Below are 18,980 nucleotides of genomic sequence, written 5' to 3'. Positions count from 1 at the left end.
ATGATTGCTGAGGCATGCTCACAGCACTCAACGTCACACTTGTAAGCGCGCTGTAAGGAGGTGCCGACGGTGATGACCCCACATGGGCCTAGCATCTTAAGCTTTAGGTGGTGTAGTTGGGGATGACATGGTAGGTCCCATGGAATCCAACCACCTCAAAGGTGTGGGTCTCCATCCTATAGTTGGTTGGATCCCCAAAAGTGATGGGTAGGTCGATCTGCCCAAGCGGTATGGCTTGCTTTGCTAGCACGATGCCATGGAAAGGTGCCCCGATCAGTCGAACGCATGACCAGTCGATGCCCACGGCATCAAGTGTCTCGGCATACATGATGTTGAGGCTGTTGTCTCCATCCATCAGCACCTTGGTGAGGCGCTTTGTGCCGATGATCGGGTCGACCATGAGCAGATACCTCCCTAGCTATGGGATGCTATCTGGGTGGTCGGATCTATCGAAGGTGATGGCAGACTTCGACCATCAGAGGAAAGACGCTGTGGCTGGCTCGGCCGTGTAGACCTCACGACGTGCAATCTTTTGGTGGCACTTAGAGTCATTGGCCACCATCCCATCGAAGATCATGAGACAACCGTCTAGGTCAGAAAGCCGCCATCCTTCCCCTTGGCATTGTCTGCCACTAGCTCAAGCTTCTTTCTTTGGTTCCCCTTATCAGAGATATCAGACATGAATCACTTCATGAGGGCATAGTCCTTGTACAGATGCTTGACGGGGAAGGTGTGGTTTGGGCATGGCCCCTCGAGCAGCTTCTCGAAGTGATTGGGAGCATTCTTCATAGGTGCTCGGCCACCTTTCTGCTCAGTAGTGGCCATGAGAGAGCCCCCGTGCTGCTGCTTGTTCTTCTTCTTATTTGGGCAGTTAGAGGGGCCCTCACCAGCGTCCTCGTCCCACCTTGCTTTGACTTTGGAGCGATAAAAAATCACTCCAACCGCCTCCTCGCCTGAGGCATGGCTGGTTGTGATGTCAAGGAGCTCCTTGGTGATCCAAGGGCCCTTATATCCCAGCTTGTGGACCAGGGACTCGCAGGTGGTCCCGGACAGGAATACTCCGATGATGTCGACATCGGTGACCTCAAACAACTCATTGCATTGCCAGGAGAAGCATCAGATGTACTCAAGGAGAGTCTCTCTAGACTTTTGTTGGCAATTTTTAGATCCTAGGGGTTCCTAGGGCACGTGTAGGTGCCCTAGAAGTTTCCCACAAAGATCTCCTTCAAGTCCGCCCAACTTTGAATCCGGTTGGGCGAAAGGTGCTCCAACCATATTCACGCCGAATCGGCCAGGAACAAGGGGAGGTTGTGGATAATGAAGTAATCACTATCCGTGCCATCAGCTTGATAAGCAAGCCAGTAGTCCTCGAGCCACAAGCCAGGGTTCATCTCCTTAGAGTACTTTGGGATATTGGTTGGCGGTCGATACCATGATGGGAAAGCTACATTGAGGATGTGTCAGCCGAAAGCCTAGGATCCCAGTAGGTTAGGGCTCGGGCTCTAGTCTTCACTATTGTCGTAGCGTCCACCGCGACAAGGATGTTAGCTGTGGCCGGCCTCCTCTCTCTTATCAACCCATCCACGCCTGTGGGCGTCTAGGGTGTTGCGTGCGTCACGGTTGGGGCCGAGACGCTCATGCACCAAGACCATGGCAAGTCTCCCACTATCGCGTGGCGCCTGGTGGACAGATGTGTCCTAGCCATGTCATCCTAAAGACATGCACTGACTAGCATTGAGCTAACATCACTGAGACAACGAGCTTTTCGCCTGTTGCACCACTGCTCGCTCGAGTAGCATGCGGATCTTGCTATGGGCCCAACGGTCTTCAGGTGTCGTGGGCTCCGAGAGCCTTCGGAGTAGGACCGCCACATTAGATATGTTCTAACTTGCCTGAGCGAAGTGCGGGAGGCCTTTGTCGTCCTTGATGATCCTCCAGTTTACGTCGCGGGCGATGGCGCATACACAGTCACCACCCCTGCGATGCTCGATCTCACATTTGAGCTCCATGCTCTCGTGCTTCAGCTAGAGTTGTGCAACCTTGAGCTCCTGATGTCACGCCCTTAGCTATTCCACCTAAATGCAGGGAAGGCCCCCCGTATCTTCTTTGACTTTATCATCGAAGTCATTCGGTGGGGGTAGCTCCTCCCTCATGGACGCTTTCAAAGCGTCCCTTGGGGGTTCCTACCATAAAATATTCTTGCGAGGGGTGATGGCTCCCCCTATTGGAGTCAGAGATCGACTCTAAATCTCCCACGAGAAGGTCATGGAAAGACTCCGCGATGTAATTGACCATTCCCATGAATTCATCATCTGTGGGAGGCGGGTACATGCGTTGTACCACGAGGTGACCAATGGTCCTCGTGGCATTGCGCAGACCGAATGGGAATGATGTTGGGGCCTCCCGGGTGAGATATTCTAGGGAGAGCGGCTCCCCTCTATCAAGCTACACCATGATGTTGGCGAAGGAGAAGGTGAGGTAGTGCACATCCTCCTAGGACAATCGGGTCCTAGGAAGGTGTCGAGCTGGTGCTCTAGCCTCCTATAGTCAGAGCCGATGAGCTAGTCGCTCCTAGGGACATGGGCCTCCGGTGTGCGTAGCTATAGCTTCTCGAAGGCTTCAACGGTTGCGTCAAGGCTAGTGGAGCAAAGAAGTTGGACAGGGGGGGCAGGAGCCCGTGCTAGCTCTCCCTCCATGGTGACGATGAAGTCTAGACTCCCAAAGCGCATGTCCATGCCTAGGACCTAGCTAACGCCATGGCTAGCCATCCATGGCCTATTGTGGACGACGAGACGTGCAAAAGGGCCCTATATGGTGCGCCAACTGTCAGTATTTTGAATCACCGGCTAGTAAACTTCTAGTTTACGTGTCTGACCTGGATGGCTGTGCTCGAAGGACACAAGAATTTATACTGGTTCAGGCAGAATGTTCCTACGTGTAGTCTGCTGCTACTCGTGTTACCGGCACTTGGTTTGTAGTAGGGGTTACAAACAGGCAAGAGAGGGAGAAGGTCCCAAGTCTCTAGTGAAAAGAGCGAGTCTGGTTGAGCTCTCTATCTACTATCAAGCGACTAAGCCTTCAGCCGCTCAGACGTGTTAGATGTGTCGAAATGCCCCCTTGAAAGCTCTAGTTTGGTTTTGTTGAATTGATGAAACCCTATGTGCTAACCTTGTTTATCAAAGTGATTATGAGATAGGTGGCACATTCTAAGTGGTGAAGCAAATGAAGATCATGACTTGATGATGGTGATGCCATGGTGATGATCAAGTGCTTAGACTTGGAAAATAAGAAAGAGAAAAACAAAAAGCTCAAGGCAAAGGTAAAATTGATAGGAGCTTTTCGGTTTAGTGATCGAGATACATAGCGAGTGTGATCACATTTAGGATCGATAGTCGTACTATTAAGAGGGGTGAAACTCATATCAAAATACGGTTTATCATAGTGCCACTAGAGGCTCTAACTCATTACATATGCATTTAGGATCTAGTGGAAAGCTAACATCCTTGAAAATGTTTGTGAAAATATGCTAACACATGTGCACAAGGTGATACACTTGGTGGTTGGCACATTTAATCAAGGGTGGTGAAGTTCAGGGTCAAAAGGAGAAATTTTGTATTGACCGGACTCTGCCTTGGGCAGTGACCGGACTCTGACCCCGCGTCCGGTTAGTGGCGCGCAGTGAAGGCCGCCCTAGGTCCCTTGACCGAACGCTAAAGAGAAACAAGGACCGGACGCGCAGGGGGTGTGTTCGGTCACCTAGTGATGTACATTGATGTAAGCAACAGAGAGAGGCTGAGTTTACCTGACGCAGGCCTAGGTTCGGTCATGAGCCACCGGACACGTCCGGTCATGAAAAAACCTCCTCTAGAACCTTACTAGAAATGACCGGACTCTAGTGATGGAGCGTCCGGTCACTTTGGGCAGCGCGTCCAGTCATGACTTAACACGTGGCGTGAAGCAGACTAGCCATTGAGATCGGGCAATCAACATTTGAGGCTGATGACATGTGGCGAGCATTGGGCGACCGGATGCAGGGGTCCAACGTTCGGTCAGCCAATGTTTTGCTGGATAGAGGAGCCAATGGCTCTATTTCATTGGGGGTTTTATTTAAAGCATGTGGTCGGCTCTAGCTCACTTTCTTGGCCATTTGCATTGATATAGCAACCTTGTGAGCTTAGCCAAAGCCCTTCCACTCATCTCCATCATTGATTCATTATCTTTGTGAGATTGAGAGTGAATCTAAGTGCATTGCTTAAGTGTTTGTATCTAGAGACACTTGGTGTTTGTGTTTCGCTGCAGGATTCGCTTGTTACTCTTAGTGGTTTCCGCCACCTAGACAACTTGGAGCAGCAAGGATTGTTGAACGGAGGTTGGTGATTGTCTCTGGCTCCAATCGTGGTGATTGTGAGGGGTTCTTGACCTTTTCCCGATGGAGAGCCAAAAGGTACTCTAGTAGATTGCTCGTGGCTTATGTGATCCTCATCTTGTGTTGATTGTGCGGCACCCTATCGAGGGTTTGGCGTGTAATGCCAATTAGCGCGTGAACCTCCAAGTGAGTGAATCGCCACAACGAGAACTAGCTTACCGACAAGCAAATGAACCTTGGTAAAAAGTCATTGTGTCATCATTTGATTCCGAGGTGATTGATCTTCATTGGTATTCATTCTTGTAATTGATTGGTTCATTCCTCGACTCGGTGGCATAACCATCTTGCTCTCTCTTTACATTGCCGCAAATTAGTTGTCAAGCTCTTTAGTATAGCTAGTCGTGAGAGCTTGTTAGTTTGGTTAGTGTGGCTCTTTAGTTAGCCTTTGAGAACACACTAACTTAGTATAGTGATATAGCCATTGTATGGATAGATATTATATAAACTAGAATTGTGGTAGGTGGCTTGCATTTTAATAGGCTAGCGCAACACTCGCTTCGCCTCATATTTGTCTAACCGGTTTGCTAAGTGTTGTTGTAGAAATTTTTAATATGCTATTCACCCCTCTCTAGCCATTAGGACCTTTCACCCCTCCCCCTCTCCATGGGGCACCCTGCTTCTCCTTTTATAGATGAAGGGGAAGATGCAGGTTACATCAGAGAGATAGAGACGAGGAGAGGAAGGCTTTCGAGATTGCGACGTCTTCCATCTCCTTTATGCGGGTCTAGCCGGCCCTGTAGCACCGTACGCGGGCATCGTCAGCTGGTCATGGCGCTCCATTCCGTCCCAGCGGATGGTATGGCTAGCAGAAGCCTCCACTAGAGGCTGTACGGGAAGTAGGTAGCACAGCGTCGGCACGCCCGATGCTATTGGTGACGTGCGTCCTTAGACATGGCCCATCATGGCCATGGGTCACGTCAAGACGCACATGCTCTCCTTTTGGTGTCAAAAGTTTGACCCTAGACTCGTACTTTTAGACCCGTAGTGGTTGGAGATGGTACCTCCGTCGGGCAAGGCGGAGCCCTCACCCTCGGGGTCGGGTGAGTCAAAGCCCGCGCCCTCGGGGTCAAGCAAGGCAAAGCCTGTGCCCTCGGGGTCGGGTGAGGCGGACCCCTCGCCCAAGGGGTCGAGCGAGACAGAGTCCGTGCTCTCTGGATCAGGCGAGGCAGAGTCCGCGCCCTCAGGGTCGGCCAAGACCAAGATACGCTCTTGACTATCCGAGGGAGTTAGCGTTCGCAATCATTAGCCCCCTTCTACCGGGTATCCCTAATGCTGATACCCGACATGCCAAAACTTCTTACTACCAAAAGTCCAAGAACTATATCCTAGTGTTCGTGAGGTGATTTTGTGTCTCTCTTTTGATTTTATTTTTATGTTTGAGCACTTTATCTTTCTCAGACCAGTTAAACTTGCATCCTTCTTTATAGTACAACATACCTAAACCCAAAACAAAATAAAAAATGCTTGAAGCGCGCTTTGGGTTTGTTCACCTTTTGCACTTGAAGAATTGAGGGATACCATTTCATCTTAAATCAACTCTTTGAAACTTTTAAGTGACTAAAGTTGTAATATATCTCATTAAGATCTTATTAGTCCCTAATTTGGATGTCATCAATACATCAAAAACACACATAGAGGGCAAATGCACTTTCAGTCGGGCGAGACCAAAATACGCTCTTGACCATTCGGGTGAGTTAGCGTTCGCGGCCATTAGATTGCTTCTGTTAGGTATCCCTAATACTGATACCCGACACGTATATTTCAAGTGTTTTATCTGTCTTCTTTGTATGTTGCAAGTGTTGTATTTGGATGTTTTAAAAGTAGATCGGGATGTTGAACATGTTGCAATGATGTTTCAAGTGTATCTCCTAAATATTTTATCTATTTTAGACGTATGTTACAAAAGTAGATATGGTGTTGTACATCTTGTAGTGGGACCCACTTGACGCAGCCACCTGCTTTGCAGCTGCTCGGCCCCGTGCATGCGTGTGGGAGCGCGCAGGGGGCGAGCGGCATGCGTAGGAAACAGATCGGGCGTAGATCGAGACACGGCCCCCGAGGTGGCGCACGCATGCACGGAAAACAGAGTGGCACGGGCCCCATGTGAAGCAGGCACATGCCGGGCTTTAGCACGCGGATCAGACGTCCGGACGCTAGCACCTCCTTTTAAAGAAACATGTCCATCAGGGAAAAGAGGGTTTGCTCCATAAAAAAGAGTTCTGAGTGTCACCACGAGATATGCGATCAAGTCACTCCAATTATTCCAGCAGCCTATTGCAATCTATAGCAGCATTCCATTTAAATTTAGGCAATAATCAAACAAAATAAAATCTAAAATTTTAAATTCTACCAGTGACGTTTTTTTCCTCTTTCATTCGAGGCCCGCAGGCGACTCCTCTGTAGCCTGTTGCGGCCCAACCCAGAAGCCTATACTCGTCACGAGCCCACCAGCATCTCCTCGCACGGGGCCATCACCTCACGTCCTCCCCGCGGCGGCGGCGGCGCGGGCACCGGCTCCGGCGAATCAAACCCTCCCACTCCGGCGCACCCGCCCCTTGGCTGCCCTTCCCCTCCGCCACGATGCGGTTCGACCTGGATGGCCTGCCGGTGCACTTCCCGTACGCGGCGATCTACCCGGAGCAGCACGCGTACATGGGGGAGCTGAAGCGCGCCCTGGACGCGCGCGGGCACGCGCTGCTCGAGATGCCCACGGGCACGGGCAAGACGGCGGCGCTCATCTCCCTCATCACCTCCTACGCCCTCGCCAACCCGGCCCGCCCGCTCCGCCTCATCTACTGCACCCGCACCGTGCACGAGATGGAGAAGACCCTCGCCGAGCTCCGCCTCCTCTTCGCCCACCTCCCGCCGCCCGCCTCCCGCTCCCTCCTCGCGCTCGGCCTCTCCTCCCGCAAGAACCTCTGCGTCCACCCGCAGGCGTCCGCCGCCGCCGCCCGGGACTCCGTCGACACCGCCTGCCGCCGCCTCACGGCCTCCTGGGTCCGCGAGAAGGCCGCCTCCGACCCGGAATCCACCCCGCTCTGCGAGTTCTACGAGACGATTGATCGGGCCGCTGCCGCCGGCGACCTCGCCTCTTTCATGCCGCCCGGGGTATACACCCTGGCCGACCTCCGCGCGCTCAGGAGGGAGCGCCGGGTCTGCCCCTACTTCCTCGCCAGGCAGATGGTCAAGTACGCCAATGTTGTGGTGTACAGCTACCAGTACCTGCTCGACCCCAAGGTGGCCACCATTGTGTCCAGGGAGATGCAGAAGGAGTGTGTGGTCGTCTTCGATGAGGCTCACAACATCGACAATGTCTGCATAAAGGCGCTGAGTGTCAGCATCCGCAAACAGACGCTGGAAGGTGCTGAGCGAAATCTGCGGCGCATCTCCCAAGAGATCGACAGTTACTATTCTCAATTGTTGGACATACTTATGTTCAGCCACTAATAGTCACTGAACGATAGGTTCTGTTTCTTTAAAACTACTGTCCAACTTTGTGATGGGTAATTAAGCTTGCTTGCTTGCTAACTGCTTTATCTGGTAGGAAGGTTCAAGGCCACCGATGCCAATAGGCTTCGTGCTGAATACAACAGACTGGTGGATGGACTGGCGCAGAGAGGAAATCTACCAAGTAAGCACTGCCTTTTGTCACTATTACTGCATTTCCCGCTGTCAACTATGGCCTTCTACAGATACCTAACAGTATTGTGCTTCTTGTGATGAAGTATCGGATGCCTGGCTCGCGAATCCGGCTTTGCCTGATGATATTCTGAAGGAAGCTGTTCCTGGAAACATAAGGAGGGCTGAACACTTTCTTGCTGTCTTGCGGAGGCTTGTGAGATTCCTTGATGGCCGGCTTGATACAGAAAACGTTGAGAATGAAATGCCTGTTTCCTTCAATCCATTCCCAGGCTGGAATCAACCAAAAAATGCTAAGGTTTTGTTATGACCGGCTACACCCTAATGATGACATTAGAGATAACTGATACAGATGAGTTCATGCACATACAGACTATATGTGACTTTGCCACACTGATTGGAACTTATACACGCGGCTTTTCTATTATAATAGAGCCATATGATGAGAGAATGCCTGATATTCGTGATCCTGTTATTCAGGTACCCAGATTACTCTTGATGATCTTACTGCTTCTTTAATGTGCTACTAATGAACTCATCTGTTTTGCAGCTGAGTTGCCATGATGCTTCACTCACAATAAGACCTGTTTTTGATCGTTTCGAAACGGTTGTGATCACTTCTGGAACTCTCAGCCCAATAGGTCTTTATCCTTGTCTCTTGAATTTTAATCCTGTCATAAGCAGAAGCTTCACAATGTCCTTAACAAGAGATTGTATTTGTCCCATGGTCTTGACTCGAGGAAGGTATGAGTGGTTCTGGTCCCACATGAACTTCATATTTCAAAATTTAATAATGTAGTATGCCCAAGTCTTTAAGTGTTAGCATTGCCAACGTACTCTTAGATTTGGAAATGCTAACACTGCATTGCATATACAGGCTACCTTTTTATTCCTAAGGACTAAGAATCATATGACACTTATGTTAAGCTTTTATGACATCTTTAGTTGGTTCCAAAATTTCATATTACTGGTAATATTGTACTACCTCCGTATCGGTAAAGGATGTTGTTTTAGCGTGTGGTGCCGTTTGCACAAATGAAGACGTTTTAGATCTCTTAACCTTGTTTTGGACGTGAATGCCCCCGCGTCGTCTGTTTGGTTCCGTCGCACCGCTTCACGAGGAGCAGTAAAGTCGCACCGCTTCACGATGTTGTCGTCTGATGGAGTACAGGCTTGTTCGCTTGGGCCATGGAGGTGATGCCGGACTCCGTCGAGTCGGAGGCGGCGGTGCTGGACTCTGTCGAGTCGGAGGCGGCGGCGCTGGACTCCGTCGAGTCGGAGGAGATGGCGCCGGACTCCGTCATGAAGCTCCCTCTTGCCATGGAGATGGCGCCCCAGGACCTCGAGCAGGAATCGACGACGCTGCAGGAACTCGAGCTGGACTCCAGCGCCTAGCAAGACTTTGTGCCAGATTCCTTGCTGCCGGAGTCCCAGCCGCCTCCTTGTGTTCGCTGCGGCACGACCCACGACTGCAACGACGTTGAAGCCTGTCGCCTAGCCGTCTCGCTAACAGGTGTGCCCGTTGTGGTCTTGTTCATAGTGACTACGACCTCTTTGCAAGGATAATGGACGACCTAGACAAATTCAATTGTGAAACCTATATTCCTGATGTCGAAAAACTTCAAATGGATGGCGACACTATACTTGTGCCTGAGTACGTTTTGAAGAAGCTGGACGAGCTCAAGAAGAAGTAAGATGCAAAGAAATAATAGCGAGGTAATCGGCAAGGTTACATGTCTCATTCATTCAAGCAAACACGACTCCTAAATTGCTGCCTAAGCTTACACGTCTAATTGTTTGCTACAGGAAGACTGGCAATGGCATCAGCTAACAACGACGCCTCACAAGAAATTTGCAATGGCAGCCGACCTTCTTTCTCTAGTGTTCCATTTTTCATGTGAGGAATTTTGAACTTGTTTCATGTTTGCTTTGTGTGGACAATGCTCTTGGAATGCCTACATATGTTGAAAAAATTCAAAAAATGAATAAATCTGTTGTTGAAGAAACAATGAAATTAAACAAGTGAACAAGTGATCAATTTACCTCTTGCACTGCTAGAATTAGACCTTCCGCAGTTTTTGCTTGCTTATTGTATTGAATAGATTGAATAGCTCGAAAAAACTCATGTCCAAAATGTTGAAATCCGGAGAATTAGGTGGTTGACAAATTAGGCGAATGTCAAATACTTCTTGCTTAGCAGCCTCACAAAAAACCGGATCATTCACTTCTAAATGAGAAGGTGCATTATCCTGCTGTATGTAAATTGGTTGGTTCACATCTTCACGTGGCCATTTGGCTCGAATGGCAGGCAACACTTTGTGAACCATGAAGTCTCAAATCACATCTCTTGTGATTGAAGTTATGAGCTTGACAACTTGGGTACCAGCTAGACGATTCCTACTTTCTCTTTCAGCATTTTCATAAGTAACAAGTTGAAAACAACTAATTTTCCCATAAAAAATGCACACTCCATTTCTGTCGGATACCGTGAGAAGGGGTACCCTAAGCAAGAACCAAAAAACGACTGCTTAGACTTCGTAAGAATCAAAAACAGCTAACAACCGCTGGCCTCGGCCGATTCTCTGACTCGCCCGAGGCCCCCTCATCGCTGGCCTCGGGCGACCTCTCACCAAAGGCCTCGGCCAATTCTCCGTATCGCTTGAGGCCCCCTCACCGCTGGCCTCGGGCGATCCCCCACCGAAGGCCTCGGCCGACCCCCTCTCGTCGCAGGCCTCGGCCGGGTCGCCGACCCTCCGCCTCACACGAGGCGGGCTCGACAACACTCCGCTGCCTCTTCCTTCACCTGTCCCTCTGACAAAACGTCGCGTCGCATTAACTTCAGCCAACTGCTGCCACTGACATCGGCCGCATGCTCGGCACAGTACAGCGGAATGGCCGACGGGACAGGAGGCAGGACTAGGCAGGGGTTACCCGCCACTGTGCCCACCGCTATGCACATGGTTGACGCCCATGCCTCACTGTGCTGCCGACTCCTGCTCCGAGAACAACGCGGCGTGGGGAGCCACGTCCGGGATACTGTGGCCTCGGAATCAGTACCCAGGACCAATAATTCCCTCCAAAGCCTCGGCAGTTTGCTTCAGGGGCTCGGCAGCCTGAGGATCCATGTCCGCCGAGCCCCCCACGATGGCTCGGCCTCGGCATCTGCAGAGCCTCGACTCCCTACGACGTCATCGCACGATGACCGGCACGTCACCCGCCATGTCCTGCCTCAAGCTATACTGGAGCCCTATGACGCACAAGATCAAGTATGACCGGTGCGTCACTTCTGCACGTCAAGGATGGGGCCACTCCATCGACCATACCACAACAGTGGCCGGCTGCAGGGCTCGGACACGCCATCCCCACTTATAGAACGCTATGTAGCAACATATGTACGTTCCTGTTTCTCCCTTAGAGTATAAAAGGGAGGGACCGGGGCCATTTCTAGGGACAGGAGAACAACGAGCAGAAAGAGGAACTCACCAATAGAACCACACACTTCTACGCTGCTTGAGAACAACGCCTCAAGCAGCCCGCACCACCCCCGCCGAGACCTGGGGCTAGCTCCCTCTCTCACCTAGCTTGTAACCCCCTACTACGAGCACTCCGGTGCAAGGAATACAAGATCGATCTCTCAGACTGGACGTAGGGTGTCGATTGCCTGAACCACTATAAACCTTGTGTCTCTTTGCATCACCATCGGGGATTAGGGGCATGCTGCACAAATTCACTCGTTGGTTAAGGACCCCCCCGGTCCGAAACGCCGATAGTTGGTGCGCCAGGTAGGGGCTCACTGCGTGTTAGCTTCATCGTCCCAGCAAGTTCCGGATGGCATACCCCGTACGACCGTTGCATCTTGGCACGGTGGTATGGTTCGGGAGCCTAGAGTTCATGTCTCTAGGATGTGGATACGATATGGTACTCCTCACACCCCGAGCTCCACTGCCCGACGACGTTACCACAGACCCGCAGCCCAGGCACAGGCAGCGTCCGGGCCACGGCTCCCGTAGCACTCGCCAGGCGCGACGCGAGCGGGACCGCCCCGACACCACGCAAGGTTGGGGCAACGCGCCGCGCTCCGCCGGTATCCCTTGCCTAGCTATTGGTACAGAGTCCCTGGTCGGGGACATATCTAACCTGAGCTTGGGCAAGGAAAAGATTCCGGCGACGCACGGCGACGCCTCGTCATCGAGCTTTGTCCCGCCACCTCCTGAGGGGCCAGCCCCGGCGGAGCGGCGCCCGGCAGTGGCACCATCCCCGTACCCCTTCGGGTTGATAAACGCCGCCGCCGCCTTCGCTTCCGCCTACGCTTCCAAGCACGCAGAGCCCTCAGGACTCCACCAACGTTTCGCCCTCGACTTCTCCCCCGCAACATCGGCGCACGCCCACGCCGACTCCTCGAAAGAATACAAGGCGTGGGCTGGAGCAGACTTCTCTAGTCTTTGTGACCCCGAAGCCATGCGTCGCTTCATGACTGCAAGCGACTACTGCTTTGGCTACTCTGACTCCGACGACGAAGGGACTTACGATCCGTCTCGTGAGTGCTTCCACGTCGGGCTTGGGATGCCAAGGGCGGGCGAAGAGGACGAGAGGACAGGCAACCATTCCCCACCCCGGGCAAGGGCGGGCGATGCCACACCTCCGTGTCTCGAAGCCTCGGCAGCACGGAACGAGAATCCCGTCCGCGGGGAGCATCGACGCCCAGACCTGGAGCAGCTCCGCGAGCTTCAAGCCAAGGTCGAACAAGACCGACTCCTTCTACAACAGCTTCGGGACACTCTCGAGCAGGAGCAGCAAGGGCGCGGTGAGGGCGGAGGAGCCCGACGGAGGGCCCGCGACGTCCATCACCGCATCAACGACAACGAGGGGGTGAGCCACCCCCAATCTTTAATCACGCTAGCCAGAATGTCGCAGCGGCTGCGATGCTGGTCCGAGCAATGCCCGAGCCCTCCACCACCGAGGGGCGACGGGTCCGCGGAGAGCTCCATGACCTCCTCGAGACCGCTGCGGTGCAGCAGGCCGAAAGTTCCGCCTCCCGCCGGCGTGGAGGCACTTCGGAGCAACCCACGGTGCAACCTCGCTGGGGCCAGGATGCCTCGGTCCGTCTCGAGCCTGCTCGGGCGCCGACGGCCAACAGGGCCCCCTCGGTGCGCGATCGACCTGGAGACCAACGCGAGGCACAAGGCGACCACGAAGTAGTTGGCAGGCGACGGTGCCACGACGACGGAGCTGCCCGGGGCTACCACCCACTCCGAGGCGGTCGCTACGACAGCGAAGAGGGCTGTAGTCCTTCTCCCGAGCCACCTAGCCCTTGGGTCTTTAGTAGAGCCATCCGCAACGCTCACTTCCTAGCCCGGTTCCGGCAACCTGCCAACCTCACAAAGTATAGCGGCGAGACGAACCCCGAGCTATGGCTAGCCGATTATCGCCTGGCTTGTCAGCTAGGTGGTGCGGACGATGACCTTCTCATCATCCACAACCTCCCTTTGTTTTTGTTAGACTCAGCACGAGCCTGGCTCGAACACCTTCCCCCCGCATAGATCCACGACTGACACGACTTGGTGAGGGTCTTCGTCGGGAATTTCCAGGGCACCTACGTGCGCCCTAGGAACTCCTGGGACCTCAAAGGTTGCCGCCAGAAGCTGGACGAATCTCTTCGAGATTTCATCCGGTGCTTCTCCAAGAAATGCACCGAGTTGCCCCACGTCGGTGACTCAGAAATCATCCAAGCATTCCTCTCTGGCACCTCCTGCCGAGACCTGGTCCGAGAATTGGGCCGGAACGTACCAACCATAGCGGCCGCACTCCTCGACATCGCCACCAACTTCGCCTCGAGCGAAGAGGCGGTTGGGGCCATCTTCCCCAACAACGACGCCAAGGGGAAGCAGAAGGACGAGGCCCCCGAGGCCTCGCCCACCCACGTCCCCAAGAGAAAGAAGAAGGGTCGCCCAGGGAAGCAGGAGGTCCTCAAGGCCGGCCATGTCGCCACAGTAGATCGCAGGAATCCCCGAGGCCCCCGGGGCCCCGGGCTATTTGACGACATGCTTAAGAAGCCCTATCCTTACCATCAAGGTCCGGTGAAGCATGCCCTCGAGGAGTGCACCATGCTCCGGCGTTACTACGCCAGGCTTGGGCTCCCCGACGACGATGACGCCAGGAAAAGGGGCACCGGCGAGAGGGACGGCGATAAAGATGATGGGTTCCCCGAGGTACGCAACGCCTTCATGATCTTTGGCGGACCCTCGGCATGCCTCACGGCGCGCCAGCGAAAGAGGGAACGCCGGGAGGTCTTCTCGGTCAAGGTGGCCACCCCCCGGTACCTCGATTGGTCCTGGGAGGCAATCACCTTTAATCGGGATGACCACCCCGATTATGTTCCAAACCCCGGGCAGTACCCGCTTGTCGTCGACCCGATCATCGACAACACCTGGCTTACCAAAGTGCTCATGGACGGAGGCAGCGGCCTCAACATCCTCTACGTCAACACTCTGGAGCTCCTAGAGCTCGACCAGTCACGGCTCCGAGGCGGTTCCACGCCCTTCCACGGCGTCGTGCCAGGAAAGCGCACACGACCCCTCGGGTGCATCGACTTACCCGTCTGCTTTGGCACTCCCTCCAACTACCGCAAGGAGGTCCTCACCTTCGAGGTGGTTGGATTCAAGGGGGCTTACCACGCCATCTTGGGGCGCCCGTGCTACGCCAAGTTCATGGCGGTCCCCAACTACACCTACCTCAAGCTCAAGATGCCAGGCCCCAACGGCATCATCACCGTCAAGTCCACGTACGAACATGCATACGACTGCGATGTTGAGTGCATCGAGTACGCCGAGGCCATCGTGGAGGCCGAGACCCTCATTGCCAATCTCGACCAGCTTGGTAGCGAGGTTCCCAATGCCAAGCGGCACATTGGGACCTTCGAGCCCGCGGAGGCCGTCAAGCTCATCCCTGTCGATCCCACCGTCCCCAACGACCGAGGACTGAAGATCAGTGCCACCCTCGACAGCAAATAGGAGGCCGTGCTCATCGACTTTCTTCGTGCGAACGTCGATATGTTTGCGTGGAGTCCCTCGGACATGCTGGGCATACCAAGGGAGGTCGCCGAGCACGCCTTAGATATCCGGGCGGGCTCTAGGCTGGCAAAGCAGCGCCTGTGCCGGTTCGACGAGGAGAAGCGCAGGGCCATCGGTGAAGAAGTGTGAAAGCTCATGGCAGCCGGGTTCATCAAGGAAGTATTCCATCCAGAGTGGTTGGCTAACCCTGTATTAGTCAGGAAGAAAAGCGGCAAGTGGAGGATGTGCGTGGACTACACTAGTCTAAATAAAGCATGCCCGAAGGTCCCATTCCCACTACCACGAATTGACCAAATTGTCGACTCCACTGCAGGATGCGAAACCCTCTCCTTCCTTGATGCGTATTCCGGTTACCACCAAATCAAGATGAAAGAGTCTGACCAGCTCGCGACTTCTTTCATCACTCCATTCGGCATGTACTGCTACGTAACCATGCCGTTTGGCCTTAGAAACGCAGGGGCTACTTACCAATGGTGCATGATCCAAGTCTTTGGCGAACACATCGGGCAAACCGTCGAGGCCTACGTGGATGACATCGTAGTCAAGTCTAGGAAGGCTGGTGATCTCGTCAGCGACTTGGAGGTTGCCTTCACATGTCTCAGAGAGAAGGGCATCAAGCTCAACCCCGAGAAGTGTGTCTTCGGGGTTCCCCGAGGCATGCTCTTGGGATTCATAGTCTCAGAACGTGGTATCGAGGCCAACCCGGAGAAGGTCTTGGCCATGACCAACATGGGCCCGATCCGAGACCTCAAAGGGGTGCAGAGGGTCATGGGATGCCTTGCAGCCCTAAGCCGCTTCATCTTGCGCCTCGGCGAAAAAGGCCTGCCCCTATACCGCCTCTTGAGAAAGTCCGAGCGCTTTTCTTAGACCACCGAGGCCGAGGAAGCCCTCGCCAGGCTCAAAGCACTGCTCACCAACCCCCCGTCCTGGTTCCGCCCACCGAGGGCGAGCACCTCTTACTCTACGTCACCGCAACAACCCAAGTGGTCAGCGCGGCCGTAGTAGTCGAGAGGCAGGAGAAGGGACATGCTCTACCCGTCCAACGACCTGTCTACTTCATCAGCGAAGTGCTCTCTGAGACTAAGACGTGTTACCCCCACATCCAGAAGCTGGTTTACACCGTAGTCTTGGCTCGACGCAAGCTGCGTCACTACTTCGAGTCCCACCCGGTGACTGTGGTGTCGTCTTTTCCTCTGGAAGAGATAATCCAAAACCGGGAGGCCTCGGGTAGAATAGCCAAGTGGGCTGTCAAACTTATGGGGGAAACCTTGTCTTTCGCGCCTCGAAAAGCGATCAAATCATAGGTACTGGCCGACTTTGTAGCCGAGTGGACCGACACACAGCTGCCACCTGCCTAGATCCAATCAGAATGCTGGACCATGTACTTCGACGGGTCTCTGATGAAGACTGGGGCTGGCGTGGGCCTGCTCCTGGTCTCGCCCCTCACATTACACATGCGCTACATGATCCGGCTTCACTTCGCCGCCTCCAACAATGTGGCCGAATACGAGGCCCTCGTCAACGGCCTGCAAATTGCCATCGAACTGGGAGTGCGACGTCTCGACGTACGGGGTGATTCGCAGCTCGTCGTCGATTAGGTGATGAAGGAGTCAAGCTGCCATGACCCCAAAATGAAGGCGTACTGCACGATAGTACGTCGCCTAGAGAACAAGTTCGACGGTCTCGAACTCAACCACATTGCGCGAAAGTACAACAAGGCTGCGGACGAACTAGCAAAGATGGCGTCGGCGTGGGCCCCGGTCCCCCCGAACTTCTTCGCCAGAGACCTCCGCAAACCTTCCATCAACTGCACCTCGGCGGCAGAAGATGGCTCACCGGTCAAGCCCATCGAAGGGCCCAAGGCCCCCTCTGCCGCCGAGACCTCCGCAGTCGAGCCTGAAGTCATGGAAATCGAAGCAGAGCCTCCTGAGGCCGACCAGGGTACAGACTGGCGAGTCCCGTTCCTTGATTACCTTATCCGGGAAGAGCTCCTTGCAGACAGGACCAAAGCCCGACGGCTTGCACGGCGAGCCAAAACTTACGTCCTCTGCGACCGCGAGTTGTACAGGCAAAGCCCGTCAGGCGTCCTCCAACGATGCATCACTACCGAGGCAGGCCAGGCCTTGCTTTGGGACTTGCACGTGGGAGCCTGCAGGCACCATGCAGCGCCTCGGACACTCGTCGGAAACGCCTTTCGTCAAGGTTTCTACTGGCCGACGGCGGTTGCCAACGCCACCAAGCTAGTACGCTCCTGCGAGGGATGTCAGTACTATGCGCGGCAGACGCACCTCTCGGCCCAAGCCCTCCAAACCATCCCTGTCACATGGCCATTCGCCGTGTGGGGCCTGGACATGGTTGGGCCTCTGTAGAAGGCCCCCGAGGGCTACACCCACCTGCTGGTAGCCACCGACAAGTTCTCCAAGTGGATCGAGGCTCGCTCGATCACGCAAATCAAATCCGAGCAAGCGGTTCTATTCTTCACTGACATCATCCACAGGTTCGGGGTTCCTAACACCATCGTCACTGACAATGGGACACAATTCACCGGTCACAAGTTCCTGACCTTCTGCGATGACCACCACATCTGGGTGGCCTGGTCGGCCATAGGACACCCTAGGACGAATGGCCAAGTAGAGCGTGCCAACGGCATGATCCTTCAAGGCCTTAAGCCAAGAATATTCAACCGGTTGAAGAAGTTTGGCAAGAAATGGCTTGTCGAACTCCTGTCAGTCATCTGGAGCCTAAGAAACACCCCGAGCCGAGCCACGAGATTCACACCGTTCTTCCTGGTCTATGGAGCCGAGGCCATCCTCCCCACTGACTTAGAATACGGTTCCCTGAGGCTACAGGCGTACAACAAGCAAAGCAACCGCACTGCCCATGAAGACGCCCTCAACCAACTGGACGAAGCCCGAGACGTCGCGCTGCTACACTCAGCCAGGTACCAGCAAGCCCTACGACGCTACCAAGCTCGGCGCGTCCAAAGCCGAGACCTGAAGGTGGGCGACCTAGTGCTGAGACTGAGGTAGAGCAACAAGGGCCGCCACAAGCTGACCCCACCCTGGGAAGGGCCGTACATCATCGCTCAAGTGCTGAAGCCCGGGACCTACAAGTTAGCCAACGAGAAGGGCGAAGTCCTCACCAACGCTTGGAACATAGAACAGCTACGTCGTTTCTACCCTTAAATTTCCAAGCATTGTATATTTTGTTTCTCGAAATACATTAAAGAAGCGTCTTTAGTTGTTCTAATTTTTCGAGAAACCCCCATCAAGGGGAACCTGTCCTATACTAGGACAAGTCAATTACAAAAAAAACCTAAGGACCGGAGGTTCGCCTCAAGAGCAAAAGGCTGCCCGAGCCGAGAGATAAGCCTACGCCTTCGGGCTACGGCAACTCCCTCACCACCTTTCACTCGAGAGGCAGCCCAGGCTCTGAGGGGGTTTTTTCAAAGGACTTGTCTAGAAATCGGAACAGAAGGTAAAACGCTTTACGATAACGCTTCAAGGGAGACTCGGCCATGCCTCCGCAGGGCCGAGCCTCCCTCGGGGGCTAGAAGGGGGGGGACCCCCCTAAGTCCCGGACACCATTTCTTAATCGATTTTTAGTTAAATTCCTACGCCAAACTCTCTCTAGCGCGCTCTAACAGACCATTTGTAAAGAACCTAAGGACCAAAAGTATGTCTCAAGGCTAAAAGGCCGGCCGAGCTGTGAGAACGACCTACGCCTCCGGGCTACGGCAACTCCCTCACCACCTTTTACCCGAGGGACAACTTAGGCTCCAAGGGAGTTTTTACAGATGATACGTTCGGAGGTGAGACAGAGGACAGAGGCTCGGAAATACAATA

The 18,980-nt window shown here is 53.9% G+C and overlaps 1 pseudogene; it reads left to right on the top strand.

Annotated features, from left to right (window-relative positions):
• The first annotated feature begins 6,846 nt into the window (after window positions 1-6,846).
• LOC136517383 (general transcription and DNA repair factor IIH helicase subunit XPD-like) overlaps window positions 6,847-18,980 on the top strand; it is a 55,644-nt pseudogene continuing 43,510 nt past the window's right edge.

Source organism: Miscanthus floridulus, chromosome 17 (genome assembly GCF_019320115.1).
Source record: "Miscanthus floridulus cultivar M001 chromosome 17, ASM1932011v1, whole genome shotgun sequence".
NCBI classification, from domain to species: domain Eukaryota; kingdom Viridiplantae; phylum Streptophyta; class Magnoliopsida; order Poales; family Poaceae; genus Miscanthus; species Miscanthus floridulus.
Note: the sequence above shows the minus strand (reverse complement) of the source record. Positions and strands in the feature narration are given on the sequence as shown.